The 15,617-nt window shown below is 32.0% G+C and overlaps 1 long non-coding RNA gene and 1 other non-coding gene across 2 annotated transcripts; one reads left to right on the top strand and one right to left on the bottom strand.

Annotated features, from left to right (window-relative positions):
• Positions 1-3,010: 3,010 nt before the first annotated feature.
• Positions 3,011-3,083, bottom strand: Trnak-uuu. Its single transcript has one exon. It is a non-coding gene; the product is annotated as a tRNA-Lys (tRNA).
• A 1,263-nt stretch (positions 3,084-4,346) lies between these two features.
• On the top strand, positions 4,347-5,194 carry LOC122521892. Its single transcript, XR_006304948.1, has 3 exons — positions 4,347-4,388; positions 4,811-4,898; positions 5,034-5,194. It is a non-coding gene; the product is annotated as an uncharacterized LOC122521892 (long non-coding RNA).
• Positions 5,195-15,617: the final 10,423 nt, after the last annotated feature.

A 15,617-nucleotide genomic window follows, 5' to 3' on the forward strand; every position in this document is an offset into this window, starting at 1 on the left:
AGATTTTCTTCTTTCTCTCTTTTAATCAAGGGTCTAACCTTGATGGCAACTTTAATACTATCAGACATTTTATCAGTTTTGATTTAATATTTCTTTACACTTTTACACTTGTTATTTTAATAATCTATCTCTCAATGGTACTCTATTTAAAACAAATTGATAAATATCTTCCAAATCACTCGGTATTAACAGACGTTATCAACAACGGTTCTGAAATTAATTCAAATTCAAATACTTTTTGGTGGCGTCCTCATGTGGTGCGAACGAGCACGTGCTTTGACTAACAAAACTTTCATAAATTTACGCGCAGGATTGTACCGATAAAATTACATTCCCGAACTTAAAGCCAACGTAATATTTAAACTTTTCTTATTTATTACACCGTATATTATTATTTTCTAAATTATATTACAGCAATCACAAAATATTTGAATATAAAATTTCAAAAATTTGAATCACACCACCACCACTATTTTTGTTTAATATACATCTGCGCGTTACCACTCAATGCAGGGGTTTACCACTCAATGTTAGAGGATAAGGAGTTTATTTGACTAACGAACACTAAATGTCGTTTCTTCTCGTTACAGGTAAGAAATGTAAATATTTGTCACATAAGTTTGAAAATAAAAGTTTAAATCTTCTCGTTACAGAAACACAATTTTGTTTTTAACTGTACTCAACCTACACCATAAATAGTCTTATATATATATATATATATATACGTTATTATCCTAACGTGTGACAGAATTCGTAAGAGAACGGATTTGTTTTCGTCGGCGTGTCCAAGTAAACTGATCCGGCTGCGTGTAATCTATCAACTTATCTCTATAGTAATAGCCCAGTCAACGCGGGCCATACCCGGAACTTTCTTGTTTATGCTTCAAAATTTGATCTAAGGGTAAGTTGACGACGCTGAATCGAATGGTGCTAATTATAATAAAATCAGCAACCGGCATCTTGGGGAAAAAGAGTAAAAAAGGGTAAAATATAGCCTTATCTTAGAATCTAGGCATTTAATCGAAAAAAGTTTCAAACAAAAGTTCTTCTTCTTCTTCTTCTTTCTTTAGTTTAGGCAAATTGCCTGTTTCGTAACGACGTTTTTCTGCCTATTGCACTGTTAAATTGTCGCACCATCGTTTTCGTGGGCGTCCCGTGCTTCTGCGGCCTACAGGTGACTTATCCCGTGCAATTCTGACAATTCTTCCGTTGTCCATTCTGTTAATATGTTCGTTCCATTCAACAAAATTCCAAACAAAAGTTGTAGAGAATTAAAATATACATAAAAATGTTCTATGAGTTATCTTCGTATTTTCAAAAATAAGCGAATAAAATTGGATTGAAGATAGGAAAAAAATTTTAAGAGTGGGAGAAAGCAAGCTTATCCCTCCGTCGTGTTTTACACGCGAGCGAGCTAGTATGCGTGCGAGCGTCCGTGTGCACTAATTCACAAACGAAGGATCTTCGGCAATCTTCGGGACTCTCGGTCTTGAATGCAAGTGAGAGTGAGAGAAGAAACCGATATTTCCCTTTTTAGTCCAGTCAACGGGACTGGAAAACTGAGCAGTTTTCCTCGATCTCAGGAAAGAAGGTGAAAACTTGATATAAGGGTAAATAGACGACGCTGAATCGAATGGCGCTAATTTTTTTGAACTGAATGGTGCCGTTTTTGAGAAAAAGGGTAAAAAAGGATAAAAATTTGTAAAAAATGGCTTTATCTTAGAATCTAGGCATTTAATCGAAAAAAGTTTCAAACAAAAGTAGTAGAGAATTTAAATATACATAAAAAATGTTCTATGAGTTATCTTTGTATTTTTAAAAATAAGCGAATAAAATTGGATTGAAGATAGGGAAATAATTGTAAGAGTGGGGAAGCAAGTCCCGCCTCTCAGTCGGCTTTTACACGCGAGCGGGCTAGTGTGTGTGCGAGAGTCCGTGTGCACTAATACACAAACGAAGGATCTTCGGCAATCTTCGGGACTCTCGGTCTTCAATGAAAGTGCGAGTGAGAGAACAAACCAATATTTCTCTCTTTTTATTTATCATGCGATAACGAGTATTATTGTCCTTGGCCATCGAGCGTCGAGCGTTTTGTATATCTATATATATAGGCGTACAAGCGCGGCATTTTTAAATCGAATCTTGATGCTTATGGCACGCCGTTTCTTTATTTATTGTCAAAAATAATGAACCTTGAGTAAAAAAAAAATAATTCATTTTAACGGGAACTATTATTATTTAGTTGAGAGTAAAAATAATGAATTAATTTTGTGTCTCGCCATAAAATTAATTAGAATAATTAATTGATATAAATTCTTTGCCTCACAAAAATTTATTTGTATATCAAATTGAATACGTATTCTCTTTAAGACGAAATTTAAAATTTAAATATTTTCGATGGCCAGGACAAAAAATACTCGTTATCGCCTAAACAAATAGAAAAGGGAAATATCGGTTTCTTCTCTCACTCGCACTTGCATTCAAGAACGAGAGTCCCGAAGATTGCCGAAGATCCTTCGTTTATGATTAGTACACACGGACGCTCGCACGCATACTAGCCCGCTCGAGTGTAAAAGCCGACTGAGAGGCGGGACTTGCTTCCCCACTCTTACAATTACTTTTACCACTCTTTCTCGCTTATTTTTGCAAATAAGAAGATAAACCTTAGAACATTTTCTTAGTATTTTTCATTTCTCTACAACTTTTGTTTGAAACTTTTTTCGATTAAATGCCTAGATTCTAAGATAAGGCTATTTTTTACGTTTTTTTATGACGCTGAAGTCAAACTGCAAAAAAAATAGCACCATTCGATTCAGCGTCGTCAAATTACCCTTATATCAAGTTTGCAGCATTATGGAAGAAATTAAGGCATTCTGGAAAAACTTCATTGGGCTATATGGTCTTGGGAGATAATCCAAGGCTTGCGTAGGCAGGGGGTCGCATCCCTGAAGTAGGTCTATTCTCCACCGGGATCGTATAGGAGTACCTACCTGCTACCTTAAAAAAAAATCGCCCGAACAGGGACTTGAACCCTGGACCCTCAGATTAAAAGTCTGATGCTCTACCGACTGAGCTATCCGGGCTTCTACGTTCCTTGTTAATATTCAAAAAATAACGAGTAAGATACAGACAATATACACTAAAAACTTAATCACATTGCAACGTTTTGATATAAACATTCCTTCAATTTTTATGTAATTGTTTAAACTAATATACATTTGTTTTAACGTCCCTGTACAATGATGAATTTGGATAATAAAATTTTTATCCAAAAAAATATCACATTAAAATTATTTTATATTCAAAGTATGTTAATAAGTATGTAATGTTTAAACCAGTACATATGTGTTTAAACAATCTGAAATATAAAGAGATTGCATTAGAATATTAAAATAATTGTTAAATAATCGATAGGAATGTCTATTGTTGTCTAAAAGATCGGAATATATGATCTATGTACCGTCCCCTTCGAAATTCACCGTTGAAACGAGACGTTGTCCTCTATGAAAGTACTTTTATTAGATGTTGTTTATATGACTTTGCGAACGTTGCGCATATGTATAAAGTGAATAATCAATCTAATCCATAAATTTAAGATTATATCGTTCTCATCTTAGTATTCTTTTAATTTTTATGTAATTATTTTAATGCTCCTGCGCAGTGATGACTTCGAGGATAAAATTTAGCTGCAATATAAGAGAAGTGCATTAGTGTATTAAAATAATTGTTAATGTATACGTAATGTACACGTATATGTAAATGAAAAAAGAAAGTACATTTCTCTAAACAATTATACAATCAATATATTCAAACAATTAATAAACCATATACCAATGGAAAATGTGAATTATTAAAGTTTACCATTATGATGGAAGAAAGCTGGGGTGTTTGCTCGTTTAAAAACCATAAAAAAATTGCCTGGATTCATTTTAAAATCTTTTAAACTCTTCTTTAATGTATGTACTTGATACACAAAACATGTATATTATTTATGTAATAAATAAATTATGTATGTTTTTCTGTGCGGTGTGATAAGGTTTATAGTGCATATTGTCTTTATTCTTTTCGTTATTTTTTTAAATATTAACAAGATACTTGTACCTTAAATAGAAAAATAGAATAAATTTTTTATTTATTTAATAAATAAATTATCATATCTAGCTTGACTAGCGTGGTTATGAAGAAATGCGAGCTACGTACGTGTGACGGGGCAAGCTTGTGTGCGCGAAATACATTGCTATATGGTAATTGAGAATTTCTGATTGGTCACTTATCTTCTGAAATAAGATAATCAGCCAATCAGGGCTCTTTGCTGATTATTCTTCTTTCTTTTCCGCGGCGTCGGTGCTGGAGATCGGACGGATGCTACGTCGTCCCGTTAATCTCAGGTAATTAAAAAATATTTTACACTTTTCTATTATATATCAAACGATAGCTACACACAAGATTTTCATACGTGAGTGTTTTCAAAAGGAAATATTAAAAAGTTCGAAGGATATCTGTGAGAATATAACATCGATGTATCTCGGCTTCCTGTCAATTTCACCAATGTTACTTAACAATAGTTTTTTCTAATTTCCAACTTATTTTCACGGTATCGATACTTATTAACATCTATAATGATGCTCTAATTAATTATTTTTCATAATTATATCTTCAAAGATCGTATTTCGTATTAAATTCGATTCCTGTCACATACACACACATACAGGCATATATACATAAGTATAGGTTAACCGCTCGTACACACACACTCATATATTTGATTTTCTTTATATTATACTAATGTAATCTTTTTTTCCTTTTTTAGGTTACAGAGCATTAGCAGAGCCAAGTAGGAATACATATACTCAGTCTAACAATTGTGTTTACTCTTTTTTATCTTCATATTCATCGAGGTAAGCGTTATTCTTTTTTTAACCCATATAGAAATGTATAAAAAGAGTGGGAAAGAGAATGAGAGAAAGAGAGAGAGAATAAGAAAACAAAACATTCGATCTACAGGCAATAACGAATGTGTACGTATATTCCAGGAATTTCTCGAGGTGAAAAGAGAAGAATAACCGCCGAATACGAAACGTAAACAGCCAAGCACCGAGCATTCGACACTTCTAAGAGATGTACGCAGAGAGATCTCATTCCCCTTCCGTCCTTCAACGAGTAATGATCTAACGAACGTGACGTATTAAACTATTTATTGATTTTATTTCTAACGTTGTCTAACGTTTAATACTTCTACATTCTAACATTAAATACTTTAATAAGTTTTTCATTAGATAAAATAGTATAAAAACGTTTTATTTTTTAGATTACTCTTTATTGAGTTATATATTATAACTTAAAAAATTTTTAATAAATATTTTAAATAACATTACATACTTTGTATGTAATATTATAGAAGTAGTGAGATTAAGGCAATTAATATTGCTTGAATTTATATTGATTCTTTCTGATAAAATATCTTTGAAAGTGTGCAATGCCTTCAGGAATGATTTCAGGAAATATTGTAATATTTAATTGTATGTAATATAATTTTTAGTATGTTTCAGCTTTTCAGAGTTTTATTTAATTTTATTTTATTCATCGTCATCCTAAGGGTAGGATACCCATCCTGCAGTCATCAATGAAGACTAAAAGTAAGTATATTTTTCTATCAAACACTTCTATGATAACTTTAATGGATTTTTATTATAACGATGAAATTAATTGTTCTTTTTCTTTTTCTGTTTCAGAACATCATTGCAATCGAGCGCGTAGGCAATGAGGTACTCGTGTGTTGCATCGATAAAATAAAATATAAAAGAATCGGAAAGTAAAGTCAGTGTTGTACGCCGTATGTAAAAGTTTCGTTTTTTCGGGTAAAGAAACTCCGTAAGTTTCTTTTATTCGGTTTAAACGTGTGCTCATCGTCATCCTAAGGGTAGGATACCCATCGTGCATTCATCACTGAAGAATAAATGTAAGTCAATTTTTATATAAAACATTTTCTCAATAATTATAATAATGTTTTTATAACAATGGTCTATATAATCTTGTTTTTATTTTTGTTTCAGATCATCGTTGGAATAGTGTTACAATTTATTAATTAAATTCATTTGGAAATTCGTTTAACACTAGATTTTTTCATTATTGTTTCATTTACTATTTTTTAAAAACTTACAAAAATTGTTTGCATGAAGAAATGGGTAGAGGGGAGGAATTAATATTTACATATATTTCATTATGGTATTAAAAATCAACGTATATTTTAAAAAACTAATATTAAAATTTTATATATATGTAGCATATGTAGCAAAGAAATTCGATATGAGTCAAATTGGTTTATTGTTAGTCCATTAATCTGGTGTTAATTGAATTAACTGCATGTAATGCAGTTGTAGAATCAGTGTTAGTGCATTGTCATCGTCATCCTAAGGGTAGGAGACCCATCGTGCATTCATCGTTGAAGATTCGAAGTAAGTTTTTTTTTGTATCTCATAATTCCACAAACATTTTAATGGTTTTCAGTAATAGTAATGATATTAATAGTATCGTTTTTTATTTCTGTTTCAGATTGCAATCGTGCGTGAAGCAATATTCGGGAGTGTTGTATCGCTTAAACATATAATTAAAATCACGGATTAGAAACACGTTCGTTCGTTTATTTCAATTCCGTCGTGTTCGCGTTATTTTTGAAATTTATATATTAAATTAACTGCAACCAAAGCAGTAATTGTATTAGAATTTGTACGATCAAAGTTGTATTTTTATCTAAAAACAGTCGCACAGACTGTTCGCGTATTAGATTCAGTGCATCAATGAAGAATTTTAAACTTGCATTGACTGTGTGCAAAGCAGTCTTTGGAAGCAGTTGTAGAATCAGTGATCGGGCGCATAATAAATTAAAATCATACGCGAATTAGAATCAGTGTTGTTCGTCGCATAATCTAATTTCGGTTTCGCGATAAGAAACTCATCTATAGTTTCTTATTTTCGTTTATACCGCGTTTTTAGATTCACGCGCATCGCCATGGTACAATTGAGTTTCATCTCATTGGAATGCATTGTAAGTATCTATTTTTACTTACATTTTATTCGATTTTATTTTAATATGATTTTGGATAATATTGCAGATAACTTATCGTTATGTTCTATTTTATGTTACAGATAAGACGATGGATTTCCTCACTTTGCAAAGATGTGGAATGAATTCTTCGATGGATCTTCGATGGATCTTGGATGGATCTTGGATGGATCTTGGATGGATTTTCTTCAATACCAAATCGAGGCATTCTTCGATCGTCAAACTACAATACTTGCTGCGAAGTAGGAGTGTTTTGGAGCCATCGTAGAACTTCTTACGCAGTGAGTCAAAAAGTTTAAAGTCCCTCCGGTGCTCAATCATGTCGAGGATGAAAGGTCCTAATCGGCACGAGTTACTGGTTGTAATTATTCCAATAAATTAGTGACGAGCACATGAGTAATTCTTCTTTTGGAATTACTCATGAAAATTGTATATTATATTGTATTGTATTGTATGTTTTATTAGTTTTGGATAGGTTTTCTTGTCTCATCGGTTAAATTCATTTAATTAATAATGTAATTAATTAATGCACTTTCATTTTAATTACGTGTTTTGTTCGTGGTTAGTAGTGATGAAATCGAGCATTTATTTACTCGTTTTCGTCCAGAAAAGCATGTAATAAATGTCTTACATGCATTGCTTCGTACTTAGTTTATTTAATCGCGATTAATTTTAATATATCGATACTTCGATATTATAAATAAATGAGCAAGAAGACAAACTCATTCGCGACGGATAGATTCTAGCAATTAAGTGGTGGCTCAAAGCCCAGTTCTTTTATTAGAACAGCCAACTTAATGAAAGGAGTCATCCGAGGTTTTGAAATATATTACAAGATATTAAAAGATATTCAAAGTCATTATTTATCAAATAAATAGTAGAGTCCTTAGTCGCTTAGATGATTTTTTAAAAATGTATTTATATATTATATATTTATGTAATTATGTGACTAAGAACACCTGAGTCATACGAAACGTATAGACGAATCCGGAATCAAACAGCGACATTAGTAAGGCAAACAAAGCAACATTATTGGGAGACTTTTTCGAAAAGAATGGAGAGTGACTTCTATGGACTCCAAAAACAAATCTGGCGATTTATTAGAAATCAAAGAAAGGAGGTCAACGAAATGATCGAAACAAATCAGATCACAAGAGAAACCTGGATTAACTACTTAACAGAGCTCTATAAATCAGAAGAACCTCAAACGGAACTAAATACGCCAGAAATAATAACCAGAAGCGACATACAAATTGAGTCCAGTGATGTAGAAACAGCTATTCGAAGACTAAAGAATAGGAAGAGCCCAGGGCAAGATGGCATCCAAAACGAGCTAATAAAATATGGTGGTCAACGTCTCACAACAAAATAACATTCCTAATCCAAAAAATATTATGCCAACACAAAATACCTGACGAATGGCGAACTAGTACAACTATAGTTATGTTTAAAAAAGGAGACAAAAAGCTGCCTACAAACTACAGGGGAATCAATCTTTTAAACACTTCATTAAAACTACGACAAAGATTATAACGAATAAAATTAACAGCTTAACGAATCTGGAAGACGAACAGCAGGGATTCAGATCAGGCAGATCGTGCACAGACGCGGTTTTCATCATAAGACAGATAACAGAAAAATCAATTGAATACAACAGACCAGCTTATATGTGTTTCATTGATTTGGAAAAGGCATTCGACCGAGTGCAGCTAAAGGATGTTATACACCTCCTCTATAACCGGCAAATTCCGAACAATCTTATCAAGACCATAGAGGACATCTATAGAAACAATAAGATCCAAGCAAAGATAAATGGCGCCTTGACTGAACCGATTGATGCAGGTCGTGGTATCCGACAAGGGGATTCCCTAAGTCCCCTGCTTTTTAACATCATTATGGACGAAATAATAAGAAACGTAAGACTGCTAAAAGGATATAAAATGGGCAGCGAAGAAATAACCATCCTATGCTATGCTGATGACGCTGTATTAGTGGCCGAAAATGAGGATGATCTACAACGTCTACTACACCGATTTAACTGCATAGCCAAATCATTCAACATGAAAATATCGGCCCAGAAAACTAAATGCATGACAACATCAAAGACGCCGTTAAGATGCAAACTGGAAATTGAAGGGAAGGTTATTCAGCAGGAAATGAGATTTAAGTACCTAGGAATAGAAATCTCAGGATATGGTGATGTTGAAGCAGAGGTAAGAGAACAGACAATGAAGGCATCCAGAATAGCGGGTTGTTTGAATGACACAATATGGCGAAACAAAAACATTGACATAGAGACCAAAGCAAGAATCTACAAGGCAATGGTAAGACCTATTATGTCACATACCGCAGAAACTCGACCAGACACGGCGAAAACGAAACAGTTACTAGAGACAACCGAAATGAGAATTCTTCGCAGAATAGCTGGGAAAACACTACTGGATCGAGAGAGAAGTGAAGATATAAGAAGAACATGCAAAGTGGAAAACATCAACGAATGGATACTAAAAAGAAAAAAAGAATGGAACGAACATATTAACAGAATGGACAACGGAAGAATTGTCAGAATTGCACGGGATAAGTCACCTGTAGGCCGCAGAAGCACGGGACGCCCACGAAAACGATGGTGCGACAATTTAACAGTGCAATAGGCAGAAAAACGTCTTACGAAACAGGCAATTTGCCTAAACTAAAGAAAGAAGAAGAAGAAGATATTTATGTATTTTTAATCATATTTTTTAGATCAGGATTTTCAGCTTCTAATGTACTAATCTCCCGTTTCTCCCCCCTATACTTTCTGCGTTCTCATCTATACGTGTGCCCAGGTGCTACTCGTATGGGTGAGAGAGAAACGGTTAGTATAGGTTTAGTTTTAAGTTTATCCCCTATTGGCGGCTGTCCTTGTGCTAGTGGTTGCACGATGTACTTTACACCTGTATGTGCGTATTAGGTAGTGTGTACTGTACATCGTTTCGTGATAATTTTTAATTAATGCATTATTTATCACTTAGAATACTACTTAGTGAAGCACACCCAGAGTTAGGTGTGATATGAAAAATACACATGGTTGTATTTTTCTATTTATATTAAATTTTTCTTATTTTTTGTTTCGAATCGTTTTGAATAGTAGACTTCCCACATTTATTTGTGGAAATTTGACAATGCTTGTATTGTACTAGTATGCTGATATATACTTGTATGTACCAGTATTTTTGCTTTAGTTATTATTGCAATAATCACTAGCCTTGGCAGACGATTACAGCAAAAAGTACGTATACCCATTAGCATATAAGTTTAGAAAACGTCGTTGAACTAGGGTGTCGGAGGTGCCCCGGGGCATGCTCTCTAGTTTAGGCTTTTGCACCCTGGTGGTATGTGAGAGAATCGTGGAGTGAGTGGGTGGGTACGTATGTTTATTTGCTCTTTTTAAATATGGGTAATTGACAGGCAGGTAGCATACTTCTTTGAGCGAATGTGAAAACTTTAATTTTAAGTATGTAGGATCCAGGAAAGGCACGAGGTTTGCTTCCACTCCGGAGTGGAAATTTCGCCTATTGGTTTATACAGAATTGTAACAAAAAAATTTTTTTTTTCATTCTATTATGCTTGCTTTGTAAACTTATTTTGTGACTCTTCTGTAGTCTTTATTATGTATCATGAGATTCAAAGGGATTCGCAACGATTTGAAAGATTCATTTCGATTTCAATTCTATCTCGAAAGAAATAGACTCGAACAAATTCGCAAATACTTTGATGAACTTGATACTTTGTTTTAAGTATTATAACTAGCACTTCGCACTATAGCGATTTTCTCAATTAGTAATATTTGATATATTTCAACATAACGAATGAATGAAATGAAAATATTGCAAGAAAATGCATAACATTTATTGCATTATTATTTCAATTCTATTTATTTTTTAACATTAAAAGTGCGACGTGTTATTAGGTCATCGATAATTATCTGCTTGGACGTTTGATTAATTGTGCTCGTGTAATATTATGCAATGAACTCTAAGTTCATTGATGGTTCACGAGTTTTGATATATAGTGAGCAGAGAATATATTATAATTTTTTAATAATTGAGAATTTAAATCATCAAAAAATACGAGTTGATTTGCAAAAGTAGTATGAAAGATCTTACTCGCACGTAGAAAATGTCCAATGCAGTTTTCAGGGAATGAAGAAAGAAGAGGCTAAATGCCGAAGAGGCTAATGCCGAAGAGGCCCCCACTTAAATGTGGCTGAAGAGGGCAACTACATAGACTATTGAGTTATTTTCAAAGGTTCAACAGCAAGTTTGAACTTTTCGAGAATAGCTCTTTAGTCGTATTTTATATTTTATTGTATTGTGTTTTTGCTCGTCAATAATTTATAGTTGTAATTGGAGATGATGGACCATTCCATCTCCTTGTTACGCCAAACTCATCCTTGAATCGTTCAAAAGATGCACAAGTTTTTTGTTAGTTAATAGAGTTAAAACTTATTTAGATTCTCGTTTTCTTAGATATTAAACTTAATTAACGTTTGTTAAACATCACAATAATTTCTTTGACCTTTTTTGTCTTTAAAATTTTTAACTTTTATAGAATATTATTGTATTTGGAATTATTTTTTGTAAAGAACGCGGTATTAAAAATTAATACCTACACACATTTATTCAAGTAGATTTTATTTTCTTTTTTTGTAACGCGTAATATTTAAAGCTTTTCCAATTTCTTAATTATTATATATTACAACATAAAATCACGCGTTTATATTTAATTTTATGCAACTTGAAATAGAGATTTGATAAAAAGAATAAGGAATTAAATTTAAAAATGTGCATCTGCTAATTTGGCGACTTGTATTTTAGGCTTGTGTTTATTGATTGTATGATTAATATATTCTTCTTTTTGTTACAGATGATCATCGTTGGATTAACTTCAATCCTTTTCAATTTTCTTACATCAGTGTACCTTAAATGGCTATTATTAAAAATATATATATACATGCATTTCTGAAGGCACATGTACAAACACAAAATATAAAATATATTTTTAGAAAATTCTATCCAAATATCTATAAAAATTGTAAAAATCTTAGAATTTGTTGTAGAGTCAGTGATCGGGGGTATAATAAATTAAAATCAAATGCGAATTAGAGTCAATTTATTTTGCCGTATAATTACTATATTTTTTTCTATATTTTATACTAATTATAGTATAGTCTTTTATAGTAAACTGCGGTTTTGCTATAAAAAAACTCATGTATAGTAATGTTATCTAATCATAAGTAAAAAAGGGATGGTGGTCGTCAAGATGAAACATATCTTTGAGAAGTCCTGAAATAAATGAGGAACAATAAAAAATTACAGAAATAACATATTTTTGATCTGATTTGACGATATACATTATTTATTGCGTATTAAATGTTCATACAAAGATATAACAATAATCTTCGCGAATTCGCGGCGCTACAGGTGCTTACGTTATTGCGGGTTAATATCGTGGCTTCGAAGGAAACGAACGAGTTTATTTTATTGCCTGCGCGAAAAGGGATGAGGATATGTTGCAAAGTGTTGTTTTTTATTATTTTCTTTTATTTACTTCTCTTTCTCCTTTTTTTTACCTTCTTTCTTTTCTTTTTTTTGTTTCTTTTCTTTTTTTTCTTCATTTCGCGTTCGATTACTCGTCGTCGTGTTTAATCATCGTTGTTAAAGGCGACCGACGATGATCAAAAAGCACCGAGAGTTTTAACCTATTCTCCTTTCTTACATTTTTTATCTTTCCATTTCCCATAATTTTTTTTTCTCTTTTTCTATTTTATTCATCGTCATTCGAAATTCATATCTTTGCCGCTCGCTCCGTTACAATTATTTTTAACTTTTAATCCTCGAATAATTAATCGATCCAATCGATTCGATTAATTTATTCTTACTTTCAACTAGAGTTTGGTTGTTCGCAAATTTTCTCTCTTTTGATACAAATTCTTTCATTCTCTCTCTCTCTCTCTCTCTAAAGGTGGAAAAAAAAAGAAAAGTTTATTGCAAAAGAAAATTCGATCCAAAAGGGTGACGCAATGATCTATTTTTTATTTCCTTACTTTTTTTGTTTTTTCTTCTTTTTTTTTTAAATTTTAAAAAGACTTGTTTCTTACCTTCCTTACTTTTCTTTTCCCTCAACGCGTATATTAAATTTTTCTCGATTTTATTATTTTTTTTTTTTTTTTATTTAGAAGACAACTGCTACAATTACGCGTGCGAAGGGGTTACGATAGATTTTTTTTTTTTTTTTTTTCTTATTCTTTGTAAAGAGAGAAGTAAAAAGAAGTTACGAAAAAGAAAAAAGAAAAGAAAAACGAATATTGGCGGTAACATATTTAGGGCCAAAGCTTTTATATTCCGGTCGAGTTTATATTTTCTTGTTTTTTTGAATCTTGTTTTTTTTTATTTTTTGTTTCATCAATTTGGTCGACGCGGGCTTTCTCATTTTCGAGAAACAAAAAAATTGAAATTTCCTTCCCCTTTCCCACCCACCCCCTCCCTTCCCGGTATATCTAAATTCTAGATCACTATAAGTGTATAACGCCGAATTTGTGCGCTTCTTTCATATATATAGATACTTTATTCATTGTGTTTTTCTTTTCTTTCATTTTTCTTTTTTTCCTTCTTTTCACTTCGCCTATTAGTGAACGATGATTTTAAACATCGGCCCCCTTTTTTCTCTCTCCTCTCTATCGCCCTTCTCTTTCCTTTTCTCTTGTCCTAAGTGAAAAGTTTTAAGTATCTCGTTCTAATAAGTATTTTTTTTTTTATTTATTTATTTATTTATTTATTTCTTTAAATATTATTAGTTATTAGGATGGACACCCTGTAATCGATCTTCCCCCCCTCCGTCTTCCTCTCAATATTTTTGTTTAATCAATCAACGCGTTTATTACATTCTGTTATATTTATTTTATTTTATTTTATTTGATTTTGTTGTTGTTATTGTTGTTATTGTTGTTGCTGTTGTTATTCTCTCGTTTTCGCGCTTCCTTTTTTTCCTTCTCACTCACACTTATACATACACGTTATATATCACGCTTAATATTTTTCTCGTTGCGTTATATTTTTCGCTTCGTCATAATTCTCGTTTATCATCCGAACGTATTTTTAATTGTAAGATCTACGAGAAAAGCACCCATATGGGAGACGATGATCCTTCTTTTACTTAACATTGTGTAATCGTTCTTTTTTTTCTTTTTTTAATTTCCTTTCCCTTTCCCTTTCCCTTTTTTATTTTTACTCATTGCTTATCATTTAGGATCCTCGATTTTTATATGCCATAATTATTATATCCCATGGTCTCGACACCCGCTTTTAATACTGATGCATTATAAAATTAAACGTTAAATGCTTAATATATGATTCCTTTTTCTCTTTCTCTTTCTTTCATACACACACACACACATATACACATAACAAACTAACATAAACAAATGTACGCACGCATGCTTGCTTGTTTGCTTGCTTGCTTGCTTGCTTGCTTGCTTGCTTGCTTGCTTGTATGCACGAACATTCATCCTAAGGTTCACACATTTCTGCTTTTTCTTTCTTTCAATCTCTTTTATTCGCGTGTGTAATTTTTCTCATGCACATTATTACGGTTGTGTTACATTCTAACAATTTTTCTTTCTTCCCGATTCGCTTGTTTTTTTACTTTCTCACGTTTTCTTCTTCTTCTTCTTCTTCATCATCTTCATCTTCATCTTTTACAAGCGAATTGTTTTATCTTTTTATTCTTTTTTTCGATTGCAACGCGGTATATTTATTTTTATATATTTATTTTCATTTATATGTTTATTTATATATATTTATATATATATGATTTTTAAACGCTGAGTTTCACGATTGCTTGTTGTATTTTTTTTCTTATTTAAAAAGCTGCGCGATTTAAATGGAAAAAAGAAAAAATATGAAAAAAAAAAAAAATAATAAAACAACAAAATGGTGCGAGATAAGAAGCTTTATTGATTAGTATCGCTCGCGTTTATTTTCACGAGATTTATTATAAAAATCCTTTTGTAGATGGGTTTCGCGAAAATATGCATCGTGCACACACCTACTAAGTTTCCGATGTTTTTTTTTCTTCTCCATTAATTCTTACGTAAATAATTTTTTTTTTCTATAAACATCTAAGTCGTATATATATAAAAATGTATATACAAACACACGTTTGTGTACTTGATTATACGTGTGTCAATAATTATGTTAAGTATGTAATCGGAATGTAGTAATTCAAGTAATTCAAAAAAATTTCATCATTTATATTCCAATATAAATCAAATGAAGTTTTCTTCAATTTTCTCATTTAATTTATCCTCGTAATTATCCATCCGTACATACAATTTTTATTAATTATGAAACATGATTTTTTTTCTTTCGTAATTAGATCACACGAACACATTGATTATTTAGAAATACAAAATCACTAGGAACCCATCACTGTAAGGATTTTTCTTGTTTAAATCTCGATGAAAGCGAGCGAACTGACTGCAACTACTCTTTTATCACACTTTCGTTTCGTTTTA

Source organism: Polistes fuscatus, unplaced genomic scaffold (genome assembly GCF_010416935.1).
Source record: "Polistes fuscatus isolate 324 unplaced genomic scaffold, CU_Pfus_HIC Scaffold5, whole genome shotgun sequence".
Taxonomy (NCBI): domain Eukaryota; kingdom Metazoa; phylum Arthropoda; class Insecta; order Hymenoptera; family Vespidae; genus Polistes; species Polistes fuscatus.